Source organism: Dermochelys coriacea, chromosome 1, assembly GCF_009764565.3.
Source record: "Dermochelys coriacea isolate rDerCor1 chromosome 1, rDerCor1.pri.v4, whole genome shotgun sequence".
NCBI lineage: Eukaryota > Metazoa > Chordata > Testudines > Dermochelyidae > Dermochelys > Dermochelys coriacea.
In genome coordinates, this window is record NC_050068.2 from 162378066 (window position 1) to 162394487 (window position 16422).

The 16422-nt window shown below is 40.6% G+C and overlaps 1 long non-coding RNA gene across 1 annotated transcript; it reads right to left on the reverse strand.

Moving 5' to 3' along the window:
* Positions 1-793: 793 nt before the first annotated feature.
* On the reverse strand, positions 794-11341 carry LOC122457717. Its single transcript, XR_006277390.1, has 3 exons — positions 11106-11341; positions 6898-6942; positions 794-893 (listed from the first exon to the last, which is right to left on the reverse strand). It is a non-coding gene; the product is annotated as an uncharacterized LOC122457717 (long non-coding RNA).
* Positions 11342-16422: the final 5081 nt, after the last annotated feature.

The window sequence follows — 16422 nt, forward strand, 5'->3', positions numbered from 1 at the left end:
ATATCTGTACTTCGACCCGTTAAACTTTTACCCCCAATCAGGGAGACTGCAGATTATGTATTCCTTATGCCACCTGCTCCTAAACCGAATTTTGCACCCCTTCATAATCTGTGTCTTATTCCCTGATAACCAGAAACTTCTATGCCTAAACTCTGTACTGTTTTCTTTTTACATCAACATTATCTTAATAAAGCTTCTAGGAGAAGTTCTCCTATGGTAAATACATGGCAAAGGCACAGATTCGTGACATCTGACAATCCACTGTATTCTTTCTTTCTGTCCATCTAAGCATTTATACAGTGCTCATCACACCAGGATACAAGTGTCGTTGGCCCATCTAACTTTGTAATTCAATGAATATAAGACACCTGTTTATTTCAGTCAGGAAGAAGGAAGCCTTTAGCAACAGGAGGTTTCCATTTTTCTTATCTCCTTTATCTTTATTTCCTATCCTAGGGAGTTAGTTTGCTTCTCCCAGTGTCTTGTTGTCCTCCCTTGTCATATCACATGTGTAATTAGATGGTAAGATCTTTTTTGGCCTGATTACTGATAATACTGCGAGTTAAACTCTGTCTCTGTCTGTTTGTCAGCTTAGTGTCCAATCACCTGTTTCCAAGGGCAGGATGTGCATTTTATAATGTAAGTATCATGTAAATGGAGACCTTGGAAGCACAAATTGCATAAGTCTCCATTAGCATTTTAGTTCTTATGATTTTTAGGGCTCTTTGCCCATAATCATGGATTAGTCAATGGCATATTTAGATAGAATCACAGATTTGTGACTTGCCTTGATATTCTGAATAACACGCTTCTGCACTAAGCTTTCCTTCCTGGCAGCACAAGCCCGCAGTAGGTCTTCAGCCTCCTGTTCCCTTATCTTTTAATGAAGCGTACTGTTGGAGGAGAGAAAGAAGTATTGTACTTTATCGTTAGACTACTAACATGGACTGCACAGCCAAATGTTAACAATGTCTGGCTTCAAATGTGCTGATTAGAATGGTTAGGGTGGCTGATGGACATTGATGTGAGAAGCATTTTAAATTGTTTCCTCTACAGAAGTTCATAAATATTTTTCTAAAATGACAAAATCAAAAATTCAGTTGCCTCTGAAAAAATTTTGTGCCAAATTTGAAGACTAAAAGTAATAATTAAAGAGAGAGAGAGAGTTATTTTAGTCCTGCTTTAAGAGCAAATCTCTGGGCAACCTTAACTATGGAATCACTACAGAAATCGTGTGTGTGAGTGTGAGTGAGAAAGAGAACTATATACATGCTTTTTAAACTACACTTCTTTGGTGGATTAACACAAATTTTATGTAACAAAGTATCTTAATATAACAATTTTAACTTATTTTTGCTCACATCTTTAAAATAAAACTATTTTTTCTGAAAACTCCCCCATCCTGTGTCTTAAGTCCACCATCACCACACTTTCACATATGGATTTCTCTATGAACTTCCAACAGTCCTGTTCACCATGAGACCTAAATTTTGCTAAACTGGATCAGTCCATCTTTCCTATGATTATATGCACTTTGTGATGGATAGACACACAAATCTGGAAAGGCTGGGAGCAATAAAAACCTGGTTTATTAAATTTGGTTGGGAACAAAATAATGAACACCTGTGATAAGAAATAAAGGGTGATTTTTTAAACTAGATTAGTTCATTAATCCAACTATGTAACACATTTTCAAAATGAGTGGGGGATATGCCTTGCCCAAGAACAGGTACTAATATCCAAACCTGAGTTAGTATTATAATGCATTAATAAATAGCTAATAGTGGCTCTATTTGCATATAATCTCCATACTATCAATATTTAACACATCACTTTGTAAAATATTAGGCGATATCTGGAGTAGGAAAGTAATATTGTTCTGTGCTATCTACCCAGGTACTTACCTGGCTACCATCACTGCAGTATCTGAGTGTCTCACAAACACTAATGTATTTAGCCTCCCAGCACTCTTGTGAAGGAGGGAAGTATTGTTATCCCTATTTTTTACAAATGGGAAATGAGGTACAGAGAGAGTAAGTGAATTTCCCAGTGTAACACGAGGCTGCTGGGTCAACTGTCAGCAGCGGGGATGGTACCTTGGACCACCGGATCTAAAAGCATGAGCCTCTACTGCCAGAGCTAAAAGACACAGGCCTGTTCACTTGAAGACTGTAGCATGCTCAAACCTCTCTGTATGTCCCAGCCACTAGCAGGGGACAGAGTACCAATTGTGTAAGTGTGGGTTGCACCATGATCACCCAACATACCAGTGAGCCAGGGATCTCCTACCAGATCCATGAAAGTATCCCAGCTCACTGCCAAACCCATAAAAGCATGCTTCATCTCCAGCTAAGAAGGGAGATATTTCAATAGAGGATGAGTTAAATCATCTGATTTGCCTTACTTAGGATTGAAGATTTTTAATGCCTCATAAAGTATGTTACATGTACATTCATATGGAGAAAGCACTAACATCTCTCTATAGATTAATCACAGAATCCCAAAGGATGTAGCTGGTAGTGCTTTTCCTATTTGAATGTAGTAGTTTCAAACTGAATTGGATATTAACTACTTGCTGTGTTTGGCAGATGTCTTTTTGCTAAAATAAATAATTGTATGAGAAGTCATAAACTGTATATGGGCTTTTTCATTAAAAAAAATCAAAGTAACGTCAGGATTGTAGCAGCCTTACTTATTGCAGAAAATCTGGCTTCTACAGCTGCTCATGTACTGAAAACTTCAGCCAACTGTAACTGCAGTCCAACATTTCCTTCTTAAAGTATCCCTTACCAAGGAGCAAAGCCAAGTGAATTCTGGACCGGATTAGTGTGTTAAAAATTATGAATGTGCTCTTATTAGAGTAGGTTGCATGTTTTACATTAAATATTCATTCAAATAATAATCTGGCAAAAAGTTTGTCAAGATGATAGTTACATTGGCACAAGAAACAGATTTTCCCCAGCCTCTACCAAAAACTGCCTGTATTTATCACCTATATTATTTGTGGACATTAACGAGGATCTTACTTAAAATCAACTGTGCTCTCTCATTGGGGCCAGGTCCTGTTCTATTTTATAGCTGAACTATTTCAGAAATTACTTAGTTCCCACTAGGGACAACGCTTTGACAGGTTACACTCTAGCTTATAAAAAGATAACAATCGCTTTTTCTTGTCTGGCATGCTGAAATCCAGCTCATTTTGAGCTGGAAGCATACAGGACCTCTCAACTATTTATAGTTACAAGGTAACATTATTTATTTTGGACCCAACTTCACTTCCACCTCACACAAACCTAATGTTCTCTCATTGTTTGTTACGGTCAACATTATTTTCATTTCACCCTATGCCTTCATCACCCTTCTGTTAACTGCTCTCTGCATTACTGCCTCTCACTTTCAACCCTGAACCTTCTTTCGGGCACACTTCTGCACTTGGGAGAGTCTCCCTCTTCCCATGCAGAAAGTGCCTTCTTTTGCTTCTTTCAGATCCCTCACTGAAGCCTTTGGCTGACATGAAGCCTTCCTATATCATTTCTATCACTGGTGCTGCCTCTGCAACCTCTTACATTTGAATGATTATCTAAGTAGATTTGTCTAAATTCGGTCCTGCTCCTGCAGCGAGCTCCAAGCAGGTATAGGGGTCGCCCCACGCAAAACAGATTGCAGGACTAGTGCCTTAGACTGAAAATTCTTCAGAGCAGGGAATGTACGTAAAGCATTATGTGAAGATATGGGGCTTGATAACCATCAGAAATGCTGCATCATGAAACTGAGTTTACAGCAATCTTTAGAAACAATTCCTTCGTTTTACACTTTTTACTAGTTTTGTTGCTCCCCCATTGTGTGTCTTCAATGAACATTTAAACAGCTTCTAACACCACACATTTGAGAAGTATAGCCCAATATACAGCTATGTGATGTCACAGATTAAGGTAATTTCCTGAAATTACGCATGTAAAGTGTGGTCAAATACAAAATGTGCATCAAATATATCTGGAACATAAAAAATATAGTCTGTCATGAAACAGATTTCTTGTAAACAACAGAGAAGCTTAAGTATTAACATATAATTTACATGCCTTTTATGAAACAAAAACATATTGAGCAAGTAAATTATTCAGACTAATAAAAGTTAAAGATTAGCAATATTGCCATCATGTGGCTAGTGGGAGTAATTGCTCAGGCATGAGTCTGAATTCATTAATTCAAGAAGCTAATTATTTCCTCTGAGTGCTCCTGTTAACACAAGAAAAGCAATAAAGTTTTGTTTTAAAAAATAGTTTCTACAATTATGACATTATTAATATCCAAAATCCCCCCTTTTTACTGTAATTTGTACAGAGTGAGGGTGATTAAAATAGTTAACATTGCATCAGACTTTCTGTTGAAAACCCTATTTTTGTGGATTTGTAGCTCATATGTAAAAATTCATTTCAGGCTGAATCCTGACTGATTTGATCAGAAGTGATTTTATTTTACAAATTTGAAAATAGTCCTTGTGGCTTTTTTTCATTTCTAGTAGCTCTGAGGAAAAAATAGTAATTTCAGATGCACTTTTGTGGTCCTATAATCCAAAATGGTTTAAAGTGAAGTTTTAAAGTCCCTCCATTACTCCAGTATGTGAACTAATGGCTTTGAATTATTATGAAAGAAACAAACAAAAACAACTTAATTATTTTAATTTATGAGTGCTACGGACATAACAAAAGTTTGTTATGATTTTTAGCATGTGGATTTTGAGCACAATCTCAACAAATGCATTTTAAATTATTCTACACAGGATAAAAATACTGTAAATTAAGGAGCAATTACATAGTCTAACATCACTGTCACTTTTTTTTCTAATTAGTCAATCACATCAAAGAATCCCTTTCTAATAATGTTGCAAAGAGCACACCAAATCCTGTGCTCTCAACTCCCATGAACTTTAATGGGAGTTGGTGGAACTATAAGTAGGTTAAAAGGTTTTGAAAATATCATTTGAATAAAAGACAGAATTTACTTTGACAATATTCACAATCTCTGCAAGATTACAAGGTCATTTTGAAAGCTGTTTGAGTTTGTGGGAATATGCAATCAAATAGCAGAAACAATATCATGTGACAAACAGTGTACTGGGTGAAATTCTGTGGCCTGTGTTACATAGGAGCTCAGACAAGAACTAAATGATCTAATGGTTCCTTCTGGCCTTAAAATTTATTAATCTTAAAATCTATTAATCTATTACAAATAGCTAATATTCAAAGCAATAATCACAGCCACTAATGCATATTAATTGTCTGTAAAGTGCTTTGAGATTCTTGGATGAAGGACATGGTATAAATGCAAGGTGCTATTATTATTATTATAATAAATGTACTTTCTGTAACTATGTAATATTTAATATTCAAGAAAAATACTTGTAACCAACAGTATTTATTATACATTATACTACACATGAAACAAAAGCATTCAGCATTTATATCAAGACAAAATACTGTAATTGTAGAAAGTTTTATGTAACTATTGCGCCTGAAAGAACGACTACTTTTGTTTGTTACTGATTCCCAGGGGTTATCTTTTTGTAATAATTCATCATATGTCAGAGATACAAAAACTTCATATGGTCAGACTTACAAATGTTGAGTTTAAATACTGCAGTGTCAAGTCACGTAATGCATCTCTTCTACCTGCAGGTTTAATCCACATAGTCTTCCGCACAGGCTTGGTCAACACTCAGGCCAGAGCTACACTATCGCATACTTTGGTGCAACTTATGTCGCTCAGTGGTGTGCGTGACGTGAGCGACGTAAGTTATACCGACCTAATGGCCAGAGTGGACAGCGCTATGTGAACAAAGCTTCTCCTGCCAACATAGCTACCACCTCTTGTGGAGGTGGAGTTCTTGGACTAACAGGAGAGCTCTCTCCCGCAGCCATAGAGCGTCTTCACCAGACACGCTACAGCAGCGCAGCTGCACTGATGTGTAGCTGCGCCGCTGTAGCACTTCTAATGTAGACTCCCACCCTACCCTAAATATTTCCAAGTGGTACAGCTCCACTGGTGTTAGCAACAGAGAGAGGAATAGCAAGGTTCCTGCAGCCCCCACTACTTGGGGGTACATACAGCGGTGCACGACATGAGGTTAAAAAGTGTGATTTTATACCTGCTTACTTAAACAAGTGCCAAAGGGTATGTGGACACTTCACTTCCATTTACATCAGGTTTATTTCGGTTTATCATAAGGCAATTATGTATAGCTCTAAGCTTAACTGAAATAAGCCACTCAAACCAAAATCAGAGTGGCCACACATCCTTTTTCACTGGTTTCAGTGAAACACTGCAAATTTGCACACAGACAAGGCCTAACACAGTGACATCTAACCCGGAGGAGGTAAGAAGTCAATGCAGGAAGAAGAAAAAAGTGGTAGTAAGATCACTTAAATATTACTCTGTATAGAGGTAACTTATAACAATGAAAGCTCTGTACTGCAGAGGTGATCATTTTCTACTTATGTGAAGAAGTGTCTGACCCATGCAGCTATAGATCCAGTAGAGTAACTTTGCCAGCAAAATTGGAGGAGAAGAGAGAGGTAAAATTTACTTACCTTCCCATAATTTTTCCTTCTCCCTTTTGTGCCATCAGCCCTGTCTGCTCCATAACAACTAAGTCATTCCTTTTCATCTTCCAAGAACAGAGGATTTTTTCCTTTTTCAAATCTCTCTCTAGCTTTGCAACATAGTACCAGCAGGTGGAGCTTTTCAGAGAGCTGATTGTCTCTCTAACTCCCCAGTTCACTGCTCTATCAGAGAAGATGAACTATAAATTCTGATTAATAATGAAAGATTAGCTATAGCCAAGCAGGATGGTTAATCTACATATTCATTTATATTACAAAAATGGATATTAATACTTACAAGATCCCAATATAAGGCAATCCCAATATATCTCTCCATCTCTCTCTGCAGAAAAGGAAAAAAAAGAAAAAAGAAAGGGATTCAAAAGGAAGGATTAACATATTTCCCTTCAAATAAAAGGTCATGCAAATTAGGTGACACCCTGAATGGGGTCTCATTGGCACCTGGTGCCCATTTCAGAAAACGACAAATCGCAGAAGGGTAAGTAAATTTTACTTTTCTCCCTCATGGACACCTGGTGTTCAGTGATCCCCAGACAACTGGAATGTAGGCAGCAGTAAAAACTAAACTCTCCACAAATGACGGAAGCTTAAAAGATAGAGAAAAGTGAACAAAGAAAAAGCACCTTTTAGTCGAGGATGTTTGTTTATTTGTCTTTTTTCTTTCCTCTTCCTTCCCCTCTATATGAAGGGTTACAAACCAAGAGAGAGACTGCAGAGCCATGTGTCCAAAACTCAGAACAGACAACAACGACATAGCTATTTGAAAGCAATAAAAAAAATGCACTGAAAACCAGGTAGCCAGAAGGCAAAATTACTTGAATGAAGTACTATACTGTTCTACTCAGGAAATGACCAAATGCCTGACTGAGTTCTCGCAGGAAGGGGATCTTTTATAAAAATGTGTAGGCCTGACAAGCTCCTGAATTTATCCATCTAGAAATGGTAAATATGGATGCTTTGCGCTCCTTCCTTGGTCACCTATTTAATTATAAAATTACATCCCATTTTCTTTTAGGAATATTTTGCGTAAACACAATTTGCAACCCTAACCATATCTAAAACATGCATGTGGAAGGGTTTGGATCACAAGAGAGACAAAATAGAAAAAAAATCTGGTGCAGGCCTGTGACTCACTTTATCTGGGAAAAAATTGGACACAAGGATTCCAGATGAATAAAGTTCCCTCCCCCACCAACGTAATATTTTTTCTGTTCCATGTAATTACTACCAGGAAAAACAAAATGGTATTCTAGTCCTTTTAAGAGCACCATGAAATTCAAGTTCTCAGAATCCCTTGAAAACACTCAGATTTGTGGACAGTTTTTAGATTCAAGCAAGAAATCTATGAGCTCTCCTGAATATTCATGCTATAGAAGGCAAAATGTCTCATTGTAAATGGTGGAGTCTCTGTAACCTGAAGTCTTTAAACCATGATTTCAGGGGCTCAGTAACTCAGGCAGAGGTTAGGGTCTATTACAGGAGTGGGTGGGTGAGGTTCTGTGGCCTGCAATGTGCAGGTCAGACTAGATGATCATGATGGTCCCTTCTGACCTTAAAGTCTGTAAGTCTATGAGGTTCCAGGCCATTTTGCTCAAACGTAGGTGGCAGTTTTAATAATTAGATGCCTTATTTTGGGAAGCCCTTGAAGCACAAAATGTCCTTAAAGAGGAGTTGGTAAGGGACTAGCACACAGTTGATACTATTATAAACAAACAATATAAGAATTTAGAATTCAATTTTTTAAATAATTTCAACAGATATCAATGTTTGTCGTTAAGCATTTTTCATTATTTACCAATTTAAATTTTCACAGGCACAAAATTATGGGTTTTAAGCATTTTTTCTAGTTTTTATCTATTTACATTTTCACAGTTGCAATAAATTATGAAGAAACCAAGGGACTCAAGAAGTTGAAAGTTCTGGTCATTATGTACAGACGTTCTCTCATATGGCTGGGCTATTAACAAGTACTCTATTGCCTTCCTGTTGTAGAATGGACACGAGACAGACCATCAAAATGGTGAAAAAACAGAACAGGGCAAAGTCTAAGGGCATTGCCTGGAATTGGAAATGGCTCTGCAACATTGCAAAGTACTTGTAGTATTGGTGACACAGGCAAATTGGTCCATGAGGACAGGTTTTTTTGAAGGACAATGAAAATCCTGTGGAGAAATCTCTATCAGAAAGTCCTGGAGTTTAGGTAGAAATGGACCTTGCACCAGTCAATCAGCCTGGACAGAATAAGTAGAGAGTGAACTTGTTATTACTTTCTACCAGAAAAAGTCTTGAACACCCAAAAAAAAAAATCTCAGGAAAAGGAGTAATTGTTTCTGCTGAAATAAGATTTGTAATGTTGCCCTTTACTGCCTTTTACTGATCCAGAGAAAAGTGGGGTGGGAGGATGAATGGAGAAGGGGAACTTCAAAACCTACAGGAAGATTCTCTCAGATGGTTTTGAGAACCCATATGTGGATATATATTTTTTTAATTTGACTTTGGAATCTTGAAAACTTTGGAAGAAAGCTCAGTTCTAAAGAGAAAAATGGTAGAAGAATTTTTCTTCTTCGTTTTTGGGGTGCTTTTTTGGTCATGGTACACAAAGGCATCTTATCGAAGGGCTTGAATTAACCTCCTCGGAAATGGTTGAGCAACTCAGCATAATGAGCCACGCAGCTGTAAAGATTCTGCTTCCACAGCTACCTGTTTTGTTATTGCCCTATCTATGTCCTGCCCCTTGAAGTGCCTTCTTTCTTTAAATCTTTTTTTTTTTTTAAACAGGAGCTGGCAGGGTGGGTAGGTGGGTGAGAGGGAAAAAGAGCAGAGCTGGGCATGAATATTATACAGGAAGCCCCTTGCTCCTGCAGTAATGCTCTGTGAGCTTTAAAGCTTTTCTGAACTGGTTTTACAGCTGTGCAACAAAATGATGCACTCTTCTCCTTTAATATTGAACTTTTAGTGCTAGATCACAGACTTTCAGATCATTCACTGGAACTGGAAGGCTGATGGAAAGAGCAAGTAAACTTTCAGCAATGCCACTTAGTTGAAAGCTGCTGTCAGGCTCAATGAAAATGGCAGGGTAGGCTGATCTAACACACATGGAGAACCTGGAGGGAGAAAGACTTAATCACACCGCCATCTGCACATTCCAGCTATTTTGGTGGTCTACTGGCATATGCAGGCTGGCAGTATGGGTCAGACTGCTCTGCTGCATTGGTAAGTAAAGCAACCAGCAGGCATGGTAAAAAAAAAAAAAAAAAAAAAAAAAAAAAAAAGAGACAGGGATACACAGACTTAAGAGCCAGCCAAACAGAAGATTTGCTGGGTAAATGAATGAGGTAGATCACTCATGTATCCTGAGAAAGGAAAAATCAGAGAAAGCAGCAGTAAGAGAAAGGACTGGATGAGGCCACACTTGAGGGAGCCTGGGGAATAGAGGGTTAATTAGCAGTATGGACCAGCCCGCTCTGCTGACTTCCTCAGAAAAAGCCTGTGGAAGGAACATGAAAAGTTTGGGGAAATGGCAGGTTTGGCCATGCTGTACAAACCCACATGCCACAGGGAGCTGGAGGGACCGGATCTGTACATGGAGCCCTCAGGCTGCCCTGTGATGTAAGGGGAACTAGCACCCCACGTGGGGTTTTGGTTTCAGAGCCTGTGGGAATCGGAGCTTCCCTCAGAGGGAGAGGGGATGACAAAACCAATAAAAGGGATAGAGGGTGAGGGGAGCTGATGCCAAGTGCTGCTAAAGCCCTTTCTGGAACACCTAGGGCAGAAACACCTGGTTACTGTGGCAGTCTGAATGGGCTGAGGGGTCCTGCATCATGGATCTTTCCTGCCACAGGCCCTGACTTTTGTTTTTACCAGTGGGTGCTCCCTCCTATCTGCTCCCACCCCTGTGCAAGTGGCAGGCAGGGCCTTGGGGGGAGAGGGTGGGAAGAGGCCAAGTGGGGGCAGGGTATCAGGGTGGAGCCGGGGGCCGGGCCATGGACCAGGTGCCAGGGCCCACAAAAGATTCATCCATCCCTGCAGGTGCTGAGCACCCCTTTTTCCCCCCCAGTTGGTGTAGGGTTGCCAACTTTTTACTCACTCAAAACCGAATGCTCTTGCCCCGCCCCCTGCCCTGCCCATCCTCTGAGGCCCCGCCCCCACTCACTCCATTCCCTCCCCCCACCGTTGCTCACTCTCCTCACCCTCACTCACTTGCTCATTTTCACTGGGCTGGCTCAGGGGGCTGGGGGAGGGGATGACTCTGGCTGCTTCCTGGGAGCAGTGCAGCATGGAGGTTAGCAGGGAGCCTGCCAGCTCTCCACACGGCGCTGCCAACCAGACAGTCAATGGCCCGGTCTGCGGTGCTGACTGGAGCCACCAGGATCCCATTTTGACCGGGTGTTCCGGTCAAAAACGACACCTGGTCACCCTAGGTGGGTGCTTGACCCCTGGAGCACCCACAAAGTTGGCGCCTATATTTCCTGCCCTTCGGCTTACCAGGCTCTTGAAGACTCTCCAGGGTCGTGCCACTTTTCACCCCAGTCAGAATAGAGAAACAGTCAAGGACCTCTGGCCTGACACTTCCAAAATGCCAGGTTCCGCTGAATCTCCGCCCCAAACAGCTTTCGGCTTGCCTGCCACAGCGCTGCAGAGTGGGGGCAACTGGTGCATTAATGTGCAGCTGGGGTGTGCGCTAGAGCCACTTTGATCTTAGCTGGGCTGCTACCCTGCCAGATTTGTCCTCAAATAACCGTTTTCTGCAGACTCCTGTTCTCAAAATCCTCTCCCCACGTTGGGGGAGGGGGACACCAAGGAAAGGGAGAAGAATAGAAAAAAGTGTAATGGAAAAAGCTCCTGCCTGGAGCTAGAGAGGGGCGACGCCTAGAGCAGTGGCTTTTTTCATTTGCAAACCCATAAAAATGTTCAAATGGAAATCTCAAAGTCTGCAGACCCCCTGAGGTCCGCGGACTGCAGGTTGAAACCCACGGGACCAAAGGAACCTCCTGTTTCTTATCTTCAAGCAGAGGTGAAACACTGGGGAATAGAGTGGGAGTCAGTCTTCTGAACAGCTCCACCTGTTGGCAAGCACACTGTGATGCCACAAAGAGAGGCTAGGGTGGGGTAGAAAAAGAGGAGCCTCTATGCTTGGAAGAGGAGGAGAAATAACCCACGTGTAATGGATCACCCAGCATCCAGTGCTCATGTGGGAGGATCCTCATAAGGCTGAGAGCTTCCTATCAGTGTAAGTTTCCTTCAGTACCCTACCACCAAAAGGCTGCAAGCACCTCCTGCTCCCCAGACACCACCTCCCTTGACCCTCCTTCCAAATTTCTACTCTCCAGTTCCTCACCCACTAACTCCTCTTCCGCTAAAACATACCTTAGTGTAGGGCTGCCAACAGTCCCATATTATAACTTATTTAGATTAAAAAATTGCCTGTCCCATACTAAATTAGCACAAGATCCTGTATTTTGACATATTAAAAATAACATCCCTCTGAAAATATTGCAAGCCAGTTTTTTATTACCTTATTTTCCAATGATATTAAGTTTCTAAAACTAGACAATGTAGCACAGAATCAATTCCATGATTTACTGAGCCAATGTACCTACTTAAGTTGAATTAATAAATGGAAATTTTGCCTACCTAGCGGCTAACATTAGCTGCAGCACCATTTACACACATCAGGTAAACAGATTCAGCAGGGTAAATGAAACAGCAGGAACTTCAGACAGTCCTGGGCTTAAACAAGAAAAAATGAGACTGTATAGATATAAAAGGTCAATGAGAAAGAAAGTACATCAGAGATAGTTCTGGCAAAGCCTTTTGTACATTAATTTGCTATTGGGCATAGAGGTGAAACTGATGTAAGGCAGCATTACAGCAACTGATAGACATAAGAAAGCACAGAGGCCAAAAGTATGACAACCATTAGCAAATTTTTGGTGACTGCAAACACTAGAAGTGACAGAATTGCAGCATACTGTGGTGTTACAATACATAGGAAATTGCAACCTTTTACCATACAGTTAAACACAACCTGCGTTGCAACAGCATGGTCAATGGCAATTAGCTTGCAATTCAAATATTGTTAAAACCTTGTCTTGTGCAAGAACCAAGGCAGAGCTATTAGTGACCAATGTTTTGGCCCCAAAGTCTACAAGGGATTGTTTACAGGATTTATCACCATCACCACCAGAACATCTCATGTCCTCAAGTAAAGGGAACAGAAAGATGTGCTAATGTGCTTGTGATACTCTACCATGTCACATGGCATTCAGTGCAAATTGTTCAATTTTTATGAAGACGGTGATGAATATACAATAGGTGTTCATCCACGCCAGCCCTGGTGACCCCATTAAAAGGGGGTCGTGCCCACAGTTTGAGAACTGCTGCAGGAAGATCCAGTCTGCTTCTCACATCTGGACCTCCCTCACAGGCCAGTTAAGGAGAAGCAAGAACTGCTGCTGGGCAGGTGGGCTCGGTCTCATGCCTGCCTGATTGAATTCTCTGTTCTGTACTCAGAGCCAGAAGGGGGCATAGGGAGGGAGCTAAGCCAGCTACTAGGAGAATCTTTCTGCCTGCCAATGCAGCTGCCTCCTCTCTGATCAGTGAAGGATGAGGGAGAAGCATGCCGAGTGTCACGCTAACAAAGCTCAAATCCCCAAGGTTACCTCCCTTCCCTCCATATGGGGGGGGGGTGACAGTTAGCAGAGAGAAGCAGCATTGTTCTCCATCCCCTGTGCTGGAAAATAGTGCAGTATAATCTATGGGTGTACATGAGTTAGTCAAAGCCATGATTAGTAACATGTGATACTAAGGAATACTACATTTATGACAGACTAGCTGGTCCACAAGACTTCAGTTAGAGACAAATGGAGACTAGCCCTCCTTTACCTGTAATCCTCCAGATTAGAAAAGCATTAATTTTTCAGCATTTTCCAGATGCATTTTTATTTATTTTCTTAAATGATACAATACAATTACTTGAAATAAAATTCCTGGGCTATGTATGAGTTTGGTAAATAATCTTTGGTTACTCTGGGCCAAATTTTCAATAGTGCTCAGCATTTTAATCTGGACCCAATTAAGTTCTAGGCACTTTCAAAAAACTGGCCCTTCTACATTAAATTTTGAAATGCCATATTTCCAACTCGATAACTAACTATAGTATTAATCTATTTATGTAAGTTATGACAACCAATCCTATCACAAGTTTGCTATTGCCATGTAACAACATTCCAAAGCATCTGAACAGTGACAGAAAAGTTCTTTATAAATGGAATGTAATAAATGAGAGGAAAAGTGAATGGTGTGAAAAGCAGGAGTGGCTTAATACAGTACAGTGTATTCTGTATGTTATAACTTAAAACATACCACCAAGCTGCCTCTTATTAAATAGGACTGCCAAACAAGCTGGGAACTCATAATGCCAATAAATCAAGTACAGCTATAGTATATAGATACCATAAACCATTTTTTAAAATGTGTCAGTATATATTTTTTGTTTAGGTACATATACCTCTGGCGTTCAGTGAAAAATTCCAACAAGAAAAAGCCAAATTCACTGGCAAATCAGGAAACCTTTATATGCAGTCAGCAACAATCTGGAGGTTATATATTAGTGGAACCGGCCAAAACATTAGAAAGTTTTAATTTCCCAGAACAAAAAGAGAAGGGTCACATGCTTTTCTGTAGGCCACAAGCATTGCACACACCAGGGGTTCCTTGCATTCTTCCATCTCCCTCCTGCTGCCCCCAAACTGCTTGTGTCATTCTCCCTCTATTCCAGGGATTCCTCCTGTATCCCCCACCCTGCATCTCAGGGCTTCTGTATAACCTCATTCCCTTCTTGCCCCAGGCCAGGGTCCCCCATTCCCTGCATGCCCCTCCATTCTTATGTCCTTTCTTTCTGTCTGGGAGATAAATCATTCAGAGTGTCGATTTTTTAAACTGCATCGGAATGAATGGTAGAGCTGAGATGGGGGCGGGGCCAGGGGGAGGAAGGTAGCTATTCTTGTGCTGGAAGGTGTTAACAGCTGCCATCAATCATTGTTTTGAACTATGGACCATTACGTGCTTATGTGCTCTTTCCAAAGAACAAATTATGGACACATTAGTCCCATCAGTAGCCCCAGTGCAGTGTGGAAAGCCCATTCTCTCAAAGCCAGCAATTATTCTGATCACCTCACAAACCTCCATCACTACAACCCCTCCCCAGTTGACTTGCTATCACCAAAATGGTTAGCCATAGACCTGTAGCAGTCTGGGGATAGCCTGCTTCCAGACAGCTATAATAATCTGCCTCTGGACCTGCCTGGTCTCCCCTCATGCAAACTGCTCACACCTGCTCTAGGAACATCTGCTTCTTCATGAGAAAGTTCTGGAACAACTGCTGGTCATTCCAGGTCTGCATGACAATGCGGTCCCACCAGTCTGTGCTTGAGGCCCTACTCCAGAAGTGCCAATTGACATATTGTGAATCTGCAGCTATGGCAACAGGCACGAACTGCTTCAGCTGGGTTGCAGATGCCATAGCTATACCCCCTTCCAAGAAGTGCTTTCGATAAGACAGATACCACTGCTGAAATGTCCACCAGCACCTCACAGCTGCTCTGCCAGATTCCTGAAATAGGAGTGAAAGTGCAAGCAGGAGAAGGTCTTTTATCAGTGCTGGATACATGGTGTTGTCTCCAATTATAAGGATTGTGCACACCCAAAAAATGGCTTGGCAGGCCAAGAGCACTTCCAGTCAAGTGTGGTGGGTTGGACAGAAAGTCTCTAAAAATGCATTATGAACCAAGCCCTAGGGCAGCTACAGCTAACAAAGGCACTAAAAACCTTGGATTTGCCCCTAGAAATCACAGTGTCTTGCAAGCGCAGGCTTGGAAAGAACGGGTTTGCGAGCACAAGTCACATGGACCCAGTGTAGAAATAAGCTTCAACAAGGTCGATAAGGCTGTGTGTTTAACCAGATGCAAGGGACTCCATGTGTTCCTCATTTCTCTCTTCTGATTTTCAGCAAAATCACTAGGGTTCTGACCATTGATATCAAAAACATTCCCTGAAATTGATCAGATATTGCATTCCAAAGTTACAGCCAAACAAAAAATGCCATTGAGTTGAGCATAAGACCTCACTTCACTCGGCCATTTATAAAATAACCTTGAGTATCTTCATTAATTCTACCAGAAATAGGTAATATTTTTTTTCTAAAATGGAAAAAAAACATGTCTTTTGTTACTAGCCATTGCAAGTTACTGTTGACCGGAGAAAAGTCAAAGCTTGAAAACTGGGTTTAGGAAAATGTGAGAAATTTTAGCCTTGAAGGAAAAACTAACTAAAAAATTATGCTTATTTATTTCTGAAAATATAAGTGGGTCTTGGTAGCCAACTAGCATCAACCTTTTCTCCTTAACAGAGTTTTGTTGCGTTGTTTATATTTTGTTCCATTTCTTATTTCACTTATTTAAATCTATATAATGTATTTCGTTTGACCCATGTAGCCTTACTTATGTCTTGGCATATAAAACACTTAAGTGAAAGTCATTTACATAGTTCACTCGTTCTAATAAAATATTTTATTTTTAAAAATTGCATGTGTTGATGGCGAGGGAATCCTTGTTCTGTGAGCTACATGAGATGCTACTCATCAGAAAATAAAAACATCTCCTCCCCCCACACTATATTTAACTGTAAGGAGGAAGCTCTTATTGGTAACAGAACCAGTATTTTTGGAAGCACATATATCAGAGATTAAATTGTTTACTGTCCTAAAATCCCAAAACTCTTCTTAATCCACCATGTTTTTTGT